This window comes from Suncus etruscus, chromosome 4, assembly GCF_024139225.1.
Source record: "Suncus etruscus isolate mSunEtr1 chromosome 4, mSunEtr1.pri.cur, whole genome shotgun sequence".
NCBI lineage: Eukaryota > Metazoa > Chordata > Mammalia > Eulipotyphla > Soricidae > Suncus > Suncus etruscus.
The window spans coordinates 76,920,620-76,939,952 of NC_064851.1; the positions used below are offsets into that span (position 1 = coordinate 76,920,620).

General features: G+C 42.1%; 1 protein-coding gene across 1 annotated transcript in view; it reads right to left on the reverse strand.

Annotated features, from left to right (window-relative positions):
• PDSS2 (decaprenyl diphosphate synthase subunit 2) overlaps positions 1 to 19,333 on the reverse strand; it is a 298,925-nt gene that overhangs the window by 29,316 nt on the left and 250,276 nt on the right. The gene's annotated exons all lie outside the window — the stretch shown is intronic.

Genomic DNA, 19,333 nt, shown 5'->3' on the forward strand with positions numbered 1-19,333 from the left:
GTGATTTTTGAGCGCTTAGCCAGGAGTAACCCCTGAGCATCAAATGGATGTGGCCCCCAAAAATAAATAAAAAACAAAACAAAAAAAAAGTTTGAAAGAAGGGGCTGGAGAGATAACAGGAGGTAAAGTGTTTGCCTTTCATGCAGAAGGTCAGTGGTTCAAATCCCGGCATCCCATATGGTTCCCCAAGTCTGTTAGGAGTGATTTCTGAGCATAGAGCCAGAAGTAACCCCTGACCGCTGCCGGGTGTAACCCAAAAACAAAACAAAACAAAAAAAGTTTGAAAGAATTCAAAAACAGTGGATAGAGCAATTATCTTGCATGAGTCTGACCTCCAGTATCCCAATATCCCCTGATCATACCAGGGGTAATTCTTGAATGCAGAACCAGGAGTAACCCCTAAGCACCACCAGGTGTGGCACCTCACAAAAACCTGAGCCATCAACCTGTTCTTTGGGGTGGGAATAAAAAGAGTCTGAGATATAGTTTTGAGATATATTATGACAGCAGGAACAAGAGAGCATTTTTTTCAAAACTGCAAAAGGAAGGCTTCTTCTTCTTTGGCTTAAATATATTTACTTATTTGTCTATGAATATTTTTTTCTTAGAATAAAGTAGGATTATCTACATGAACTAACTCTAGTGTTGAAGCAGAAGGAAGGCCTGACGCAGGTCTATAGAAGGACTCATGACTGAGCTCCTAACTTTGATATGGTGCAAACATGACCTGGCTTTGATCCTATGAATGATCCATGGCTGTGAGCCCAATTTCAGCAGCAGCATTTCACAAAATACTTAGTCTTTGAGTTGGCAAACTCCCAACTGTCTCTTCTATGTCATTTATGATTCAGACATAGCTGGCATTGAGGATTATTCTGTGAACATAAGTTTTCTACTTTCCATTGATTTTTCCTTTTTCTTATCTCCTGCTCTCTCTGCGACAGTTCTCTTCAGCTGGTGTGAGGGACCATCAGGGTTCCACCTGGTAGTGTGTGGGAGGCCATATAGAGCCAGGGTTCACACTAGACATGCACCCCAGCTCTGTAAATCCTCTCCTTAGCCCCAGAGGAGCTATTGAGAATGCAGGGTGAAGAGAAGTTGATTTAAGGGTTGAGAGTAGACCTTTCCTTTTGGAGATCATGAGCTATGTCAAAAGGAAACATTCAACAATTTTTTACTTAGGGCGAATGAATATTCATAAACAAGAGCATCTAATGATAGAGTTGACGAGATAGTTTAAAGGACTAATATGCATGCATTACGTACTTAAGAACCAGGTTTGATCAATGTTGGGAGTAAGCATCTAGCCAAAAGTAGACTCTGAGCACTACTGCATGTGTTCCCTTAATCTAGTGTAGTCCTATCACAAAGCTGTTTGTTTATTTTTGCCACATCAGAAATTGCTCAGGGCTTACTCTTGACTCTATGCTCACAGGCCACTACTGATGGTACTCAGAGATTAAGCAGGGTCAGTCTCATGCAATCCAAGCCACCCATTATACCACCTATTTCTCCAACTCTCAGTAATATCAGCAAGTTTCATAAAGCCATTTACCCTATCTCATATTTTGTTTATAAATTAATCACCCAATTTTTTTTTCACTATTTGAAACACTGATGCTTAGTTTACCAAAAGCAATTTTCACATCCCCTACTCTCCCAGTTATTTGTATTCTGTGCTTGATACCTTAAAAAAATTTTTTTTAGGGCTGGAGAGATAGCATGGCGGTAGGGCATTTGCCTTGCGCGCAGCTGATCTAGGACAGGTGGTGGTTCGAATCCCGGCATCCCGTATGGTCCCCCATGCCTGCCAGGAGCAATTTCTTAGCACAGAGCCAGGAGTATCCCCTGAATGCTTCTGGGTGTGACCGCCAAAAAAAAAAAAACCTAAAATGTTTTTAATTAAGAAATATTTAGGCTGGGGCCGGAGAGATAGCATGGAGGTAAGGCATTTACCTTTCATGCAGAAGGTCATCGGTTCGAATCCCGGCATCCCATATGGTCCCCCGTGCATGCCAGGAGCAATTTCTGAGTACGGAGCCAGGAAAAACCCCTGAGCACTGCCGGATGTGACCCAAAAACCACAAAAAAAAAAACAAAAACAACACACAGAAATAATAGGGGCCGGGAAGGTGGCGCTAGAGGTAAGGTGTCTGCCTCGCAAGCGCTAGCGTAGGACAGACCATGGTTCAAACCCCCGGCATCCCGTATGGTCCCCTCAAGCCAGGAGTGATTTCTGAGCTCATAGCCAGGAGTAACTCCTGAGCGTCAAATGGGTATGGCCCAAAAACCAAAAAAGAAAAAAAAGAAATATTTAAAATTTTTCTACTTTTTGGGTCACGTCTGGTGGTATTTGGCGGTTACTCCTGGCTTTGTACTCAGAAATTACTCCTTGGGGGACCATATGGAAGCCAGGAATTGAATCTGATACCTTTTCTTTTTTGGGGAGATGGGATCAGGAGATCAAGAGATTCACTCCTGGTGATTCTTAGTCAGGTTCAACCTGGATGGTCAGTGCAACAGCCCAAGTGTGCAGCAGACCTGCTGGGCTTGCAGTGCTAAGGACCACCAGGGCTGCCCCCAGGATGTTGGATGCCAGAGAAAGAACCACAAAGATTTCTGAACTCAGCTGTCTTCTTTCACTTGGCAGAGAAGAAACTTTGTTAGGGATGCTGACAGAGAAACATGGGTGACTGACGTTAGCTCTTAAAGGTTTGGAAACAGACTAGATGTCTACATGAAATGACAGCCTGATCCCCACAGCCATGAACAGACTCTAACCATCAACATGCCACTCATCTGCCTGTCCTTTCTGCTTAGCACAGCAAACACTATGGTTCTGTGAAAACAGTTACTTCATCTTTGACTGCTCCAGTTTGTACATAAAAGTACCACTCAGTTTTTAAAATAAGTAGGATATCTATTTAAGTCTTTATCTGTGCGCATGTCTGTATAGTTAGTTACTAGGTGGTCTGATACCTACATAAACATATACACAACTCTGAATGTACTTATGGGTATAACATTCTTTTTTTTCCCCACAAAATGGAGCAAATTAAGAGCAAATGCAAATGCTGGTTCAATCTTCTGTATGAAAAATATTTTTCATTTAATGTGACTTATCCTTTTTCTTTTTGATGAAATCGTTCATTTAGAAATAGGAAAGGGGTTTGTGGGATTGTCTGGCTCAGACCTCAGCACCACATGATTTACAGAGCATCACTGTTGGTAGCCCTGGGGTTCTCTAGCAGTTCTGGGGTCAGCCTGGATCAGCCCCAGCATGGCCCAGAGTAGTAGCACCATGTCCTCAGACCCTGGCCTTGAACTGCAAGTCTGGCTAACAGAGAGCTGCAGAAACAAATGGGGCCTCCGGAGCAGTTTCCCCACTAAAACAAAAGATGCATAGTCTTGCATGCAGTCAACCCAGTTTTGATCTCTGGCATCCTATATGGTTCTGAGTCCCATCAGGAGTAATTCCTGAGTGCAGAGCCAGGAGTAACCTCTATGCACTGCCAAGTGCAGCCCAAACCCAAAAATCAATAAAATAAAACAACGATCATCTGGAAGAAGACTTCTTTTCAGTCCACCTGACAGCTGCTCACTCGTTCAATCATTGAAAACCTCTTCTGGTCAGGTTCTGTGAAGGCACTTAGAGAGCTGGCCTTGGAAGACAGAAGGAGCTCCTTCCCTCAGGTGTGGACAGTCTGAATTTATGTATTTATTTATTTGCAACACACTGTGTTGTTCAGAGCTGAACCAGTTCTGAACTCAGGGATCACTACAGATGGCCCTTAGGGGACCAAATGGGGTGCGGGTGATGGAACCTAGGTTAGCCACATTCAAGGCAAGTGCCTTAACCCCTGCACTATCTGTCCAGCCTCCTGTACAAGTCTGATTTTAAACAGATTTACCTACAATTCTCTAGAACTCAAGTTTCATAAGAAAGGAACAAATTATTTTTGTTTTTTTTTCCTTTTCCTTCCTTCCTTCCTTCCTTCCTTCCTTCCTTCCTTCCTTCCTTCCTTCCTTCCTTCCTTCCTTCCTTCCTTCCTTCCTTCCTTCCTTCCCTCCCTCCCTCCTTCCTTCACTCCTTCCTTCTTTCCTTCCTTCTTTTCCTTCTCTTCCTTCCTTCCTTCCCTCCTTCCTTCCCTCCCTCCCTCCTTCCTTCCTTCACTCCTTCCTTCTTTCCTTCCTTCACTCCTTCCTTCTTTCCTTCCTTCTTTTCCTTCCTTCCTTCCTTCCTTCCTTCCTTCCTTCCTTCCTTCCTTCCTTCCTTCCTTCCTTCCTTCCTTCCTTTCTTATTTTTATTTTTTTTGGTGCCACATCCAGCTGTATTCAGAGCTTACTCCTGACTTTAGCCTCAGAGGTCACTCCTGTTTGGGAGACCATATGGGTGCTGAGATCAAACCCAGGTTGGCTGTGTGCAGCGCAAGTATCCTACCTGCAATACTATCTCTCCAGCCCTAAAAATTAATTTTTATTGAAGTAGCACTCCCGTATAGGTTTTTCACGTATTTTTACCTGGACTTTCATGGCTTTTTCTGCGAAATAAGAGTACTAGATCACATCAGATGTTCCCAAATGCTGCACTGGCTGAAGTAGAAACATCTACGTAGCTTGCTTTTTTATTAATGCAGCTCCCTATTAACCTAGCCCTGGGGTGTTGATCCATCTGAGAATCAATGGTCTGGCATTGGCCTGACATCTCTTCAAACTTACACTCTGTATGCATCTGTGCTTACTTCCAAGGCTATAAGGAAACAACTATATAAACTCCTGGTATCTCAATGCGAAGGGAGGGTTATAGTTTTCCAGTATTACCCTGACATCTGCCACTTATGTATATTTCAAGCGACCAACCAAGACATTATTAAAAAACTTCCTGCTTAGGGCTGAAAATAAATGTAGACTGTATCTCTGCACTCCTGAAGCCCTTCTTGCCATGCTGCTCATCTCCAGAAATGACTGGAAATTCCAGCAGCTACAACAAATCTCCGAGGGCTTCATTACTCAGGTCTTTAAAAGGAATTGGCTCATCCTTTCCTCCTGGAGCTATGCTCTGTCAATCAGGGTCATGGGAAAATAAGGTTATTTCCCCAATCTTTAGCACAGTTCACAGAGAATGTGCAGTTTGAAACTTGTTTTATCTTTTAAAAAAAATAAAAAAAGGGAAGGGGGAACAGACAAGATAGTGTGCCAGTGTGATACTGGAGGCCCCAACAGCTATAGTGAACATGGCGGTAACACAATTCTACACAAAAGCAAAAAAAAAAAAAAAAATCTCATGCAAGCCCCAGCACTCTGATGGAGAGGATGCAAAAAGAGATTAATTTCAGGGGCCGGGTAGGTGGCGCTGGAGGTAAGGTGTCTGCCTTGCAAGCGCTAGCCAAGGAAGGACCGCGGTTCGATCCCCCGGCGTCCCATATGGTCCCCCCAAGCCAGGGGCGACTTCTGAGCACATAGCCAGGAGTAACCCCTGAGCGTCAAATGGGTGTGGCCCAAAAACCAAAAAAAAAAAAAAAAGAGAGATTAATTTCAGAGGTTTGTATAATGGGCTCTACAGACCAGAGGCAGTAGATACCCTGTTAGTAAGTAATGACTGTACAATGTGGTCTTTCACTTTAAGAAACAAATGCTTTTTGATAAGTCAGGTAACAAAGAAGGATTGAATGACATAAATGAACTACTTCCAATTTCTAACTACTGTTATCTAGACTTGAAAGCTGGAGATGGGGAAACATTTTCTAAAAGCCAGGAACTAATATTTCACAGCAGGGAGCCCACAATTGCTAGAGACTGATCATTTCTGCTTAATCATGCTATTTCCCCCAAATGTTACTAGTCTATTTTGGATTATCAGGCATTTGACTTAAAGATTCTTTAAACTGTCAAGGAAAACTACCTCTCTTCTCAAACCTTTTCATTGAAAGAATCCAATGACCAGTCATTTGCCCTCCACCTGTATCAGTCAATTTGTTGGCATTTTGCTGTCTCTGCCTTCTCTCTCCAGAATCACTTGACTATTTGAAAGTAAACTGTAGGCATCATCATAGTTCATTACTGAACACTTCAGTTTTTTTTTTTTTTAATATAATTTTTATTTTGATCATAGTGGCTTACATATTGTTGACAATAATATTTTAGGTACATATTTACATAAAATCAGGGGGGATTCCCATCCCCAAATTGTCCTCCCTACTCCCCCGTTTCTGTCTTACCTCCCATTTCCTCTTCCCTCACCCCCAGGGCGGCTAGAATATGTGGTCCCCTCTGTCTCTAACCAACTACTTAGTAGTCTTGCATCAGTTTGGTCTTGATGCCTCCCTTATTTCCCCCTCTAAGTAGGGGCAGGGGTAGCTAGTTCAAGTTGCGTGGTTTTGCCTGAAAAAGAGAAAATAAATAAACCGGGGTAAGAGTTTAATACCCCGAAAATGGGCAGAATCCTTCTAGAGGTTCTCATCATCGATTTGGGAAATGAAGGAGAAAAAGAAGTTGAAACACTCCACCAGTACCAAAAGAAGTGTCAAATATCCAGTGAGGACTCCAGCTATAACGATAAGCACCACAAAAAAACAGATAAAAAATAAACCAAAACAAACTAAAAACAAACACAAACAAACAAAAAACACGCCGTGGTCTTGAAATAAGAAACATGGTGTAGCACATAACGAAAGAAAAGAAAGGAAGAGAAAGAAAAGAAAGAAAAAAAAAAAAGAATAATTGGGGCCAACAATTTCAATAATCACATCCAAACTGAGGAATCGACCAAAATAGCTAGGTAAATAAAAATAATAATAACAATAATAAATGAAGGTAAGATATATATATATATATATATATATATATATATATATATATATATATATATATATATATATATATATATACATAACCAAGGTTTTGTGTTTTTTGTATTTTTTTTTTCCCTCCTGCCCTGGCACAGTAGATATTGGGGTCATTCGAAAAGGAATTCACTTGCCCTATAAGATATGGGGTTTCTCCGTCCTTGGAGTATACTGTCATGGAATCAGCTCTAGTCTTTGCTCAGGATCATTACTCTCCAGGTTGTGGTTTTTTTTTTTTTTTTTTTTTGGTGTGTGGAAAGCTTCTGCTCTGTCCAGTGTGATACCGTCAGAGCTCTGTGTTTAGCAGTCCCAGTATCTGTACATATCCTGAGGTGGGACTTATGGTGAAGTCAGTCTTTGTGAATCTGGAGGTTCTGTTACCTCAGTGCCATTTTAATCCATCTTCTGTGGTTGGTGATCTTGGTCTTTGCGCTGAACCTAGGAAGGCATCTAGGATAGCGTCTTTCTTTGTTCTTCCAGAAGCCCCTTTCCGTTACAATTGTCTCTGCCGGACCTTTGGGACTGGGGATCATGCTTATTGTGCAGGTCTTAGTTCAAACCCTAGACTAGGGCTTTTTTATTGGTCCCAAGATGTATACAGTCTGGTCGTGGTTCTAGTATCCAGTCATCTGTAAATCACGATCTTGGCTTTTGGACCTACCAAAGGGTGCCACGTCTTCTGGTTTTGTCTTGTCGTTAGCTGGTGAGGTAGGCTAAACTGCTCTAAGGTCAAGTTGTTCACATTTTCCTCATTGTCGAGATATCATGTTAGAGCTGGCCCTTGTTGTTGACCCTGCAGTAATAAGGCTGTCCCAGATGGAGATTGTTTCTTACAGCTGTTGTGAGGAGCTGTGCCGTTTCTATGTCTGGGATCCAGGGTTCAAGGCTGGTTGAATGGTATCTAATCACCTGAGGTCTAAGTTGATTCCACATGACATATTTTCAAGGTAGGAGATAACCCTGTATTGTAAACAACTATGAGTTCCTATCTCTAGTAGATAAGAGCTCTTTTTTTTTTTTTTTTTTACTATGTAAGATTTCCCCTTTATTTAGTGTGCCTTTGCAGGGGGAAGTGGTGCTCCATTATATGTCGGAGTATTTGGGGTGGACAGAGTGAGTAACAGAGATAGGTCACATACCCAAAGACGATTAAAAAAAAAAAAAAAAGGAAATAAAAGGAACACTTCAGTTTTTATCTCCAATGAACAATACTGTTCCCCTTCAGTACTATTCCCCAAAACACCAGTATCTATTTTTTTAAAAACTTTTTTGGGTTTTTGGACCACACCCGGCGGTGCTGAGGGGTTACTCCTGGCTGTCTGCTCAGAAATAGCTCCTGGCAGGCACGGGGGACCATATGGGACACTGGGGTTCGAACCAACCACCTTTGGTCCTGGATCGGCTGCCTGCAAGGCAAACGCCACTGTGCTATCTCTCCGGGCCCCAGAATCTAAAACATCACCTTTTATGTCTCTTGTAACATTGACCTTTTCTCAGAGTCCAGGTCCTCCTATGTGCCCTACCCTGGTTTTCTGTGATTGTTTTCTCATGATTAGATTCAGGTTAAATAATTTTAGGCAAGACAATTATATAGATGATGGCTGTTCATTTCTGTTACACAGAGTCACTCAACACCAGTTTTCTTCCCTCCCTCCCTCCCTCCTTCCTTCCCTTCCTTCCCTCCTACTTTCCTTCCTCCCTCCCTTCCCACTCCATCTATTTAGTAAGTCATTTGCAGAATGCTTTGAATATTTGGTTTCTTACTAACTATTCACCCAACTGGTAGAGAAATCATTCACTATCAATGCTTATTTAAATAAAAGATTACAATAGTGGCTGTAAATATGGCATTTAAAGGAATTTATGACTTGATATAGGCAGAAATATCATTAATTACTTCACAGAAAACAGATCTCAGAAAAAATAAACAATGCATTATGAGAGGAGTTTAGTTTCTGTGTAAAACCAAGATTTTGCTGGGGTACAGAGGAAGGAAGAAAGACTAAAAATACCTTCACCTTTATCTTGGAGTAACTGAGATAAAGTGTCTGAGTATTTCAAATAGTCAAAAATAAGAAAACTGTTAGATCTACTAGCCCTGAAAGTCGAAATAACCAGATGAGTTTGGGTTTTGTGAGAGAACTGGGCCTTGTATTGCTAAACTCAAGCCAGTACTGAGGCTGGAAAGAATATCAGAATATAAAGAGCAAGGTAGGCCTTTTCCTAACTATCTTGATTATTCCTTTTTTTTTTTTTTTTGGTTTTTGGTTTTTGGGTCACACCTGGCAATGCTCAGGGGTTACTCTTGGCTCCAAGCTCAGAAATCACTCCTGGCAGGCTCAGGGGACCATATGGGACACCGGGATTCGAACCAATGACCTTCTGCATGAAAGGCAAATGCCTTACCTCCATGCTATCTTTCTGGCCCCGATTATTCCTTTCTACTAAGAAGCGAGTTCAGAGATATCCACAAGGAAGCCAACAGCACTCATAACTGGACTGCTTCAGGGTCTGATTTTACTACCATCAGGAAAAGCTAATTTTTTTTTCTACACCTGGTGGTGCTTTCAATTTACCTCTGACTCTATACTCAGGAATCACTTCTGGCAACTTTGAGGGGTCCTGGGGATCAAACCCAGGTTGGCTGAGTATAAGGCAAATGCCCTACTGCTCCAGCCACAGGGAAGGCTAACTTTTGGAGGCAGATACAGGAGACCCTCAAATTGAATTTTTCAACCTTCTTCTGGGGCCACATCTCATGGTGCTCAGGCCTTACTCCTGGCTTTTCATGGATCATTCCTGGTGGGGTTCAAACCATGTGAGGTGCTGAGACTCGAATCTGGTCTGCCTTGTGCATGGCAAGCACCTTACCAGCTGTATTATCTCTCCAGTCTTGGAATTGACTTTCTTGTATGTACTTCTGTGGATTCACCAGGCAAAGAGGAAACAACAGACAGGTTGCAGGCTGTGGTACCCAAATTTAAAAAGAGGATCTTATACTATTTACATGGCAAATCCTTATGTGCAGAAGTCTTATGCTTTCTTTTTTTTTTTTTTTTTTTTTTTTTTGGTTTTTGGGCCACACCCGGTAACGCTCAGGGGTTACTCCTGGCTATGCGCTCAGAAGTTGCTCCTGGCTTGGGGGACCATATGGGACACCGGGGGATCGAACCGCGGTCCGTCCAAGGCTAGCGCAGGCAAGGCAGGCACCTTACCTTTAGCGCCACCGCCCGGCCCCAATCTTATGCTTTCTTAAATAAACTTTCCTGAATACACATGTGAGACTGAGGATGTGATTCAGTCATAGAACTTATGCCTTGCACATGTGAGGCCCTGATTTTGATCCCAAGCACAGCGAGAAATATATGTGTACATATATATATATTTGTATTATATATGTGTACATATTATATATGTATTTATACATTTATATTTGTATATGTTAGTGCATGTTATGATCATGGAAACCAATTCTGCCTAGTCATATTTATATATATATATTTTAATTATTTTTTTTGTTTTTTGGGGCCACAGAATTACTCTTGGCTCTGCACTCAGAAATTGCCCCTGGCAGACTCAGGGGACCATATGGGATGCCGGGAATCAAACCCAGGTCTGTACTGGGTTGGCCTTGTTCAAGGCAAATATCCACCACCGTGCTATCATTCCAGCCCCATATTTTGGTAATTTTTAATTTTTTTTTTGAATGGGCCCGAAGAGATAGCACAGCGGCGTTTGCCTTGCAAACAGCCGATCCAGGACCAAAGGTGGTTGGTTCGAATCCCGGTGACCCATATGGTCCCCCGTGCCTGCCAGGAGCTATTTCTGAGCAGACAGCCAGGAGTAACCCCTGAGCACCGTCGGGTGTGGCCCAAAAACCAAAAAAAAAAAAAAAAAAATTTTTTTTTTGAACAAGAAGTACAAATAGGGGGCCAGAGCGGTGGTGCAAATGGTAGGGCATTTGCCTTGCACGTGCTAACCTAGGATGTCCTCCTCCCCTCACCCACTCATCTGATATGGTTCCCCAAGTCAGGAATAATTTCTGAGCGCATAGCCAGGAGTAACCCCTGAGTGTAACCGGGTGTGGCCCAAAAAGTGGAAAAAAAAGGTCCAAGTAGGATATCTAGGGGTAAATGAGTTAGAGGTTTGCCTCTTAATTTAAAATATTTAAGGTATTTTATAGGCATCAATCTTGCCATGTGATACTGTTCTTCCATTGCATAGGCACATTAAAATGGGAAATTATATACAAACACATTCTTATAGAGATGGGAACACACAAATTTTCTTAAATGGTGACAATTGTGTCCACTGTCTTAAGTTAGATTGTTTATTTTCCCCACTTTTTATCTTTTTTTTCTCTTTGTGAACTGTTCAATAAGGAATGTTGGTGAAAGAGTCCTTCAGTTTAATGCTTATGTTTGAACCAGGTCACAGGGATTGTTGGACTTGTTCCTGCGGCCCCCTTATGCACTGATAACGCCAGGTGGCATTATTCCTTGTTTGCATGGGCACATTGAATTGGAAAATACTATACATACAAATAATTTCTTATCTAGTAAAGATAGGAACACACAAATCTAGTGGTGCAATGGAACCTTACACCCTGAACATTGACATGATGACCTGGCACAGGCCTCAGAGGTTTGGGCATTTTCCAGTCACTCCTGAACCAGGGAAGCCATCTATGAAACATCCAAAGTAGTCTATGACATCACCTGAAAGCAATTCTCTACCAGGGAAGACTCTACTGCTGCTCTGACATCGATTTACTCAAAAGAGTCTTCCCTTAACACTGAGAAGATTTAAACAACAACAACGACCTGCGTACTGGACAGAGCTTTTTGCATTGCCCTTTAATTCTGAGTTGAAATTAGACGCCGCTCCGCACCATCCTGACTTCAATGTAGGATATACAGATTCCAGGACCTTCAATACAGAAACAGGATACCAACAACAGAGACTGTGAAAAATATAACTGTATGGGCACTACAGACAATGACCAGGATTGGACAAACTAGTTTGCCTGGAGCCTAGAAATGGTCTTATGTCAGGAAACTTCAGGGGTAAGGTCTCCTTGTACTTGGGTCAAAAGTTTTTCCTTTCCATGACCCCCATACTTTGGTGGGCCCATGCAGACGATAATTGCCACTCTAACATTGTTTATACAGTGCTCCTTTGACTCTAAACCTATAAGAAACCACTAGTAAAAATATCTGGAACTGGGGCCGGGCGGTGGCGCTGGAGGTAAGGTGCCTGCCTTGCCTGCACTAGCCTAGGACGGACCGCGGTTCGATCCCCCGGCGTCCCATATGGTCCCCCAAGAAGCCAGGAGCAACTTCTGAGCGCATAGCCAGGAGTAACCCCTGAGCGTCACAGGGTGTGGCCCAAAAACCAAAAAAAAAAAAAAAAAAAAATATCTGGAACTGCAAAAAAAAAAAGGTTTACATTAGTGTTAACATATATGCTTTTAATTAAACTAGCATTCTGGGGGATAAAGGAGGGAGAAAGGGATATATGCTTGGGAGCAGGGATAAAGGGAGGACAACACTGGGGGTGATGGATATTCCCTTGATTCAATGTTAATGTGTACCTAAAATACTACTGTGAAAGATATGTAAGTCATTATGATAAACAAATTGTGTTTTATTTAGAAATGTTCTTTGACTTACATGAATTATTATTAGATTATATTAATTATATGTTATGTTACTATATTATTATGTCAGTTTTCCTCAATATGTTAATCAATTTTGTCTCTCTCTTTTTTTTTTTTTGGTTTTTGGGCCACACCCGGCAGTGCTCAGGGGTTACTGCTGGTTGTCTGCTCAGAAATAGCTCCTGGCAGGCACGGGGGACCATATGGGACACTGGGATTTGAACCAACCACCTTTGGTCCTGGATCGGCTGCTTGCAAGGTAAACACCACTGTGCTATCTCTCCAGGCCCCAATTTTGTCTCTTAAATAAATTCTTACAATAAAAAAATTATTTAAGGTATTTTATTGTTGGTGATGACAATGTCAGAATGACACAGGCCCAAGTGACATTTTGTTTCATTCAAAACAAGTCAAGAGTATACAATCATAATTCTAATTTTTGAAAGTGAATTAAAATGGTATAGGAAACTGTTAAAGGATTTTTAAGCATCAAGCCTGCTGACCTGCTATTGCTCCCACTCCTGAGAAACAATGATCACCATTTCTCTGCAGGAGTCCCCCTCCTTTCATGAGGGAACAAAACGATAACTGAGGAATGACTTCTCCTTCTCTGGGGGAAATCTCCCAATTACTATTTTCACCTGATCATTATTTTTTAACAAATTTCAATGGACAAGACAGGAAGGGATACAGAGCTTGCAGTGTAGAGTCTGTGCTCCCCAAGTACTTTCAAGTCCGGGGCTCCTTGCTACAATTGGGGTATGGGTGTCAGCCGATGTAAATTCCATTCTGTGGATGGGAGGAAAGAGGTGGATCTAATCTTAAGATTTAGAGGGAATGGAGAAGTGGGAGATGAAACAGCAGGGCTTGATATTAAAGAAAAAACCTAGAAGGACCAGAGCGAAAATACAAGGGTGCTACTTGTATGCAGCTGACCTAGGTTTGATCCAAGGATCTCATGAGCCTGCCAGAAATGATTCTTCTTTTTGTTTTCTGGGCCACATCCGGTGAAGCTCAGGGGTTACTCCTGGCTATGCACTCAGAAATTGCTCCTGGCTTGGGGGACCATATGGGATGCCGAGGATCGAACCAATGTCCATCCTGGGTCAGCCATATGTAAGGCAAATGCTCTACCACTGTGCTATCACTCCAGCTCCCAGAAATGATTCTTAAGCACAGAGCCAGGAGTAATCCCTCAACACCACTGAGTGTGGCCCCAAAACAAACAAAAATAAGTCCAGAAGTGTTCTTTCTGGCTTCACTGTGTTCAACAGGCACAAAAGGTATCATGTGGTCTCCGCCTGCCTTCCTTTCTAGTCACTAATTCACACTTGCCCTCAGCAAGGAGCCTGAAGGGAAAGGAGACACACACCTGTCTGATCAGAGCAGGGAAGTCATTTCACATGTGATAAGAAGACAACACAGATGACTTTCATCATTGGGAGCACGACTTCTCTACATCTCTGTCAAAACAAGCATTACATTTCTAATAGCGAGGAATACTTTCTTTAGAAAGCATTTCTTTCCTAAGGGACCTATTTCTTAGATGTATTTGAGTTGAAAGACACTTTAATCTAGTTATGAGCTGGGGATGTGGCTCAGAGGCAGAGTTCTTGTATATGTAAGGTCCTGGGTTTGATTTCCAGCAGTTGCATGGTCCTCTGAGCACCGTTTGGAAAGATTCCCAATAACTAAGCTGGGAGTAGCTCTTGCAAGCATGGCCTGACTCTAGCCCCACTAAATCTAGTTAAGTGACATAATTTGAATAAAAACAAGAATGTGATCAAGTGTATATAGATATGAGTGAACAGGAACTAGAATCCTAAATAGTAGGGTTTCTTCCCTCCCTCCCTCCTCTCTCCCTCCCTCCTCCCTCCCTCCCTCCTCCCTCCCTCCCTCCCTCCCTCCCTCCCTCCCTTCCTTCCTTCCTTCCTTCGTTCCTTCCTTCCTTCCTTCCTTCCTTCCTTCCTTCCTTCCTTCCTTCCTTCCTTCCTTCCTTCCTTCCTTCCTTCCTTCCTTCCTTCCTTCCTTCCTTCCTCAGCCATGTGCAAGGCAAATACCCTACCTGCTGTGCTAGCATGCCACCCTGATTCCAATATTTAAAAAAAAACAGTTCTACCACTAAACAGCAGCATTCTGCCTGCACCACACTACACATACTTTTGGACAAGTATTAATTAGATGACCAGTCTAAGTAAGTCACTATGCTATGCACTCTGTATATTTTAAAGACCAGTTTACTACAATTCTCCAGGATCTTGCATGGAATTCTAACTCAGGGGAAGGAAAGGGGTCACAAAAATGCAGAGGAGTTAAATTGTATAAAAAAAAATTGGAAAGACAAAAACGTTCCTGATACTAGACTGTTCCTAGGAATAGAATCAGAATGCCCAAGATTCTGATAAAACACTCAAATTGACCTTTATTGTCTAGTCTTTTATGTATTGCCTCTCCCCTCACCCATTTGTCTCTTTTACCTCCTCATACCCAAACCCTGAATCATTATCTTTCCCTTATTCAACCCTCCTTATCCTCAGTTCCTGATTGGGTAGACACCAAGACTGACCTTCTGCTCCAACACCACCATCCAGCTTCTCATTGAATGACACCCTCTTGGTCCTCAGCTCATGCCTATATAAACAATTACAACCAACACGCCTGTTGACCCATGCTTGGTGGCCCCTCATGCCCCCATCAAACTATGGACTGTTGCATGAAGAATCAACTTCAGCATAACCCCTAGTTCAAGGACAATATAGGGTTCTGTAATGCCGCAAAACATGTCTCAAACTCAACTATCACCTGTTGTCTTCAAATACCCTTGTTTCCTTTCTTTTTTTTTCTTTTTAAAACATAAAAGGGTCACATGCATCTCTTTTGTATATCTCAGGTGTATTCCCTTACATCTATAACTCTTTCCAAATATCCTCATATAGGGGCAATTTTGCCTACTAGATTAGTTATTTGATTGTTTGATTTTCCCCCTGTGAGATCTGTTTTATAAGCAATACTGGTAGAAGAGTAACTCTGTATAGATTTCACATTTATACCAAGTTACGGGAAATGTTAGACTTTATTCGTTGGCCCCCAGATGCACCAACAATATCTTGTGGCATTGCTTCTCTTTTGCATAGGCACATTAAAATGGGAAAATAATACATATGCAAACAAGTTTTTATCTAATAGAGATGGGAACACAAATTTGGTAATGTAATTAGGCCTTTTACCCTGAACATTGGCATAATGATTTGGCTCAGGCCTCAGAAGAATGGGCATCGCCCACACACACCTGAACTATGGAAACAACCACAATTGTCTTTAACACTCCCAGGATCCAAGCCTCTACCAGAGAAGATCTACCACTGCTTTGGCATTGACTTACTCCAAAGAGTACTCCCAACACCCAGGCGACTCAGCAACAGTCTGCATGCAGGGCAGATCGCTCTGCATTTAATGATATGCTGAAACTAGAGGGTGCTCCACATCAGCCTGACATCGACGAAAGAAATGCACAGAATCCAGAGTCTTTAAATATAAAAGTCTGATACCAATTATAGCTAAAGTGTGCAAAAGTTTCACCGGGACCTTGAGAATGACTGGAGTTGGTTAGAATGGTATGCCTGGAACCCAGAGTCTGTCTTATGCCAATAAACTTCTGGGGTGAGGCCTTTTTGTAATCAAGTCAAGGACTTTTTTTCCATTTTCTCCATTTTTCTGGACCTATGCAAACATTGGCGATTGCCACTATCACACCTTTACTATATATATATATTTTTTACTCTTATCCTTTAAGGAAAAAAAAATACAATTTACTGAACTTAAAAACAAATTAGTGTAGTAGAATGCCTGTCTCGAATACAGGCAGGGAATGGGAAGGGGGGAGGGGATGTTGCACTGGTGAAGGGGGGTGTTCTGGTTATGACTGTAACCCAAATATGATCATGTTACTTAAATAAAAAATATATTTAATAAAAAAAATTAAAAAAAATTGGAAAGAAAGTCCTAGCATTAGTTTCAGGATTAACAAAAAACACCCTTTAGGTGTTATATAAATTATATCCTCTAACTCTGACTAGGGGGATTCATAGAACATACTATAATAATACTACTAATAATCATTGTTGTTATTATTATTATTTTGGGGTTTGAAACTACACTCACAGTTCTCAGAAGTTATTCCTGGTAATGTTTGGGGGAGAGGGATATAAGTGGGATTGAACTAGGGTCAGCTTCATGCAAGGCAAGTGCCTAAATTCTATGTCCTAACTCTGAGCTCATAATCTTAGAGCTTTACATAGACATGAATCTTACAATTTAAATATTAATATAAACTCAGGTGAGGAGTCTTTTTTTTTTTTTTTTTTTTTGGTTTTTGGGTCACACCTGGTGGTGCTCAGGAGTTACTCCTGGCTATCTGCTCAGAAATAGCTCCTGGCAGGCACGGGGGACCATATGGGACACCGGGATTCGAACCAACCACCTTGGGTCCTGGATCGGCTGCTTGCAAGGATTCGAACCAACCACCTTAGGTCCTGGATTGGCTGCTTGCAAGGCAAATGCTGCTGTGCTATCTCTCCGGCCCCAGGTGAGGAGTCTTTTAATTTGAAAGTACTGCCTACGGAACAGAAACTAACTTTTCTTTTTGATGTTTGGGCCACACCTATTGGTGCTCAGGCCTTACTCCTGGTGCTGTGCTAAGGGATCACTCCTGGTGAGGCTCAGAGGGCCATATGGGTGCTGGGTATCACTCAGCTGGATTGGCCACATGCAAGGAAAATGCCTTACCATTGTGCCCAAAACTAACATTTCTTATTTGCTTCAGAAGAATTTTTTTCTCCCTTCATCAGTGATCTTATTCAAGGCGCACACCAGCAGATTAAAGAGGAAGGGTCCAGGGGCTGGAGAGATAGCATAGTGGTAGGGCTTTTGCCTTGTACACAGTTGTCCAGGACAGATGGTAGTTCAAATCCCAGCATCCCGAATGGTCCCCCATGCCTGCCAGGAGTGAATTCTGAGCACAGAGCCAGTAGTAATCCCTGAGTGCTGCCAGGTGTGACCCACCCACCAAAAAGACCCCCAAAAAACAGAAAAACAGAAAAAAGAAAGGGTTTTATATAAGTGGAGCAAATCCCAGCAAATTGATGGGACCATGAAGTGGGCAACAATTAGTGTTTGTTGAAGGAGGAGGATTTATGAGAGGTTACAGGGACCAGGGCTAAAGGTTCCAGAAAGAATTCCCTTTAAATTTAACATCAAGTGGAAGCTAGATCAGGGAATGCTCTATCTGCTCTTTAGGAAATCCTGAATAGCTGTATTGATGACTTCTATCCAACCATGGGCTTGCAAAGCAACTGAGTGAGATTAAACCATCCCTTTTCTGAGAAACTTTAAATTTCATATCCATGGAACTCTTTTCATATGTAGCAATCTATATATGAGTAGTTAGTGAATAGTTGGGAGCTTTTATTGAACATATTTAGCTGGATTTTTTTCAACCAAAATGTAAATTTTGCAATGTATTCTAATGTACTCCAATTAGAAGTACTAACACCATCTGTATACATATTTTCAGTTCAGCTGTCAAAACCACAAATACTGCTAGTAATACAATATTCAGTAGTTGTGTGGTATCTCATTGTACAGTTCAGTTAACCTTTTTCTACTTTTATATTTTTTATTTCGTTTAGAATTAGTATTTTAGGGGCCGGAGAGATAGCACAGCGGTGTTTGCCTTGCAAGCAGCCAATCCAGGACCAAAGGTGGTTGGTTCGAATCCCGGTGTCCCATATGGTCCTCCGTGCCTGCCAGGAGCTATTTCTGAGCAGAAAGCCAGGAATAACCCCTGAGCACCGCCGGGTGTGGCCCAAAAACCAAAAACCAAAAAAAAAAAAAAAAAAGAATTAGTATTTTGATACATATTTTAAGATACTAATCTTGCCCATATTTTTCTTGGGCTAGACTCTGATATAAAATTACTAGGACAAGGTATACATTTTAAAGAAAACAAATTTATTTGTAGTACTTAAAAAGTCAAAGAAAATGAAGAAAAAACAAAAAAAAAGTCAAATGATGGGGCCGGCGAGGTGGCGCTAGAGTTAAGGTGTCTGCCTTGCAAGCGCTAGCCAAGGAAGGACCGCGGTTCGATCCCCCCGTATCCCATATGGTCCCCCCAAGCCAAGGGCAATTTCTGAGCGCTTAGCCAGGAGTAACCCCTGAGCATCATATGGGTGTGGCCCGAAAAACCAAAAAAAAAAAAAAAAAAAAGTCAAATGATAGGGCCAGAGAGATAGCATGGCGGTAAGGCGTTTGCCTTGCATGCAGAAGGACAGTGGTTCGAATCCCAACATCTATCTCATATGGTCCCCCAAGCCTGCCCGGAGTGAAGTAACCCCTGATCGCTGCTGGGTGTGACTCAGAAACAAACAAACAAACAAACAAATAAAAAGCCAAATGACATAAGACTAGATTTTGGGGAGGTTTCAACTTAATTTTGGGACACAGGCACATTTGTATGACCATGAGGTGTTAGGATGGAAGAGGATAGAACATGGGCCTCCCACATGCAAATCCTGTGCTCCAATCCTTTTGAGGTCCTCCATGTCCAGATAGTCATCAAAACAAGAATGCTGGAAACAGGGCCCGGAGAGCTAGCACAGCGGCGTTTGCCTTGCAAGCAGCCGAACCAGGACCTAAGGTGGTTGGTTCAAATCCCGGCGTCCCATAGGTTCCCCCGTGCCTGCCAGGAGCTATTTCTGAGCAGACAGCCAGGAGTAACCCCTGAGCACCGCCAGGTGTGGCCCAAAAACAAAAACAAAACAAACAAACAAAA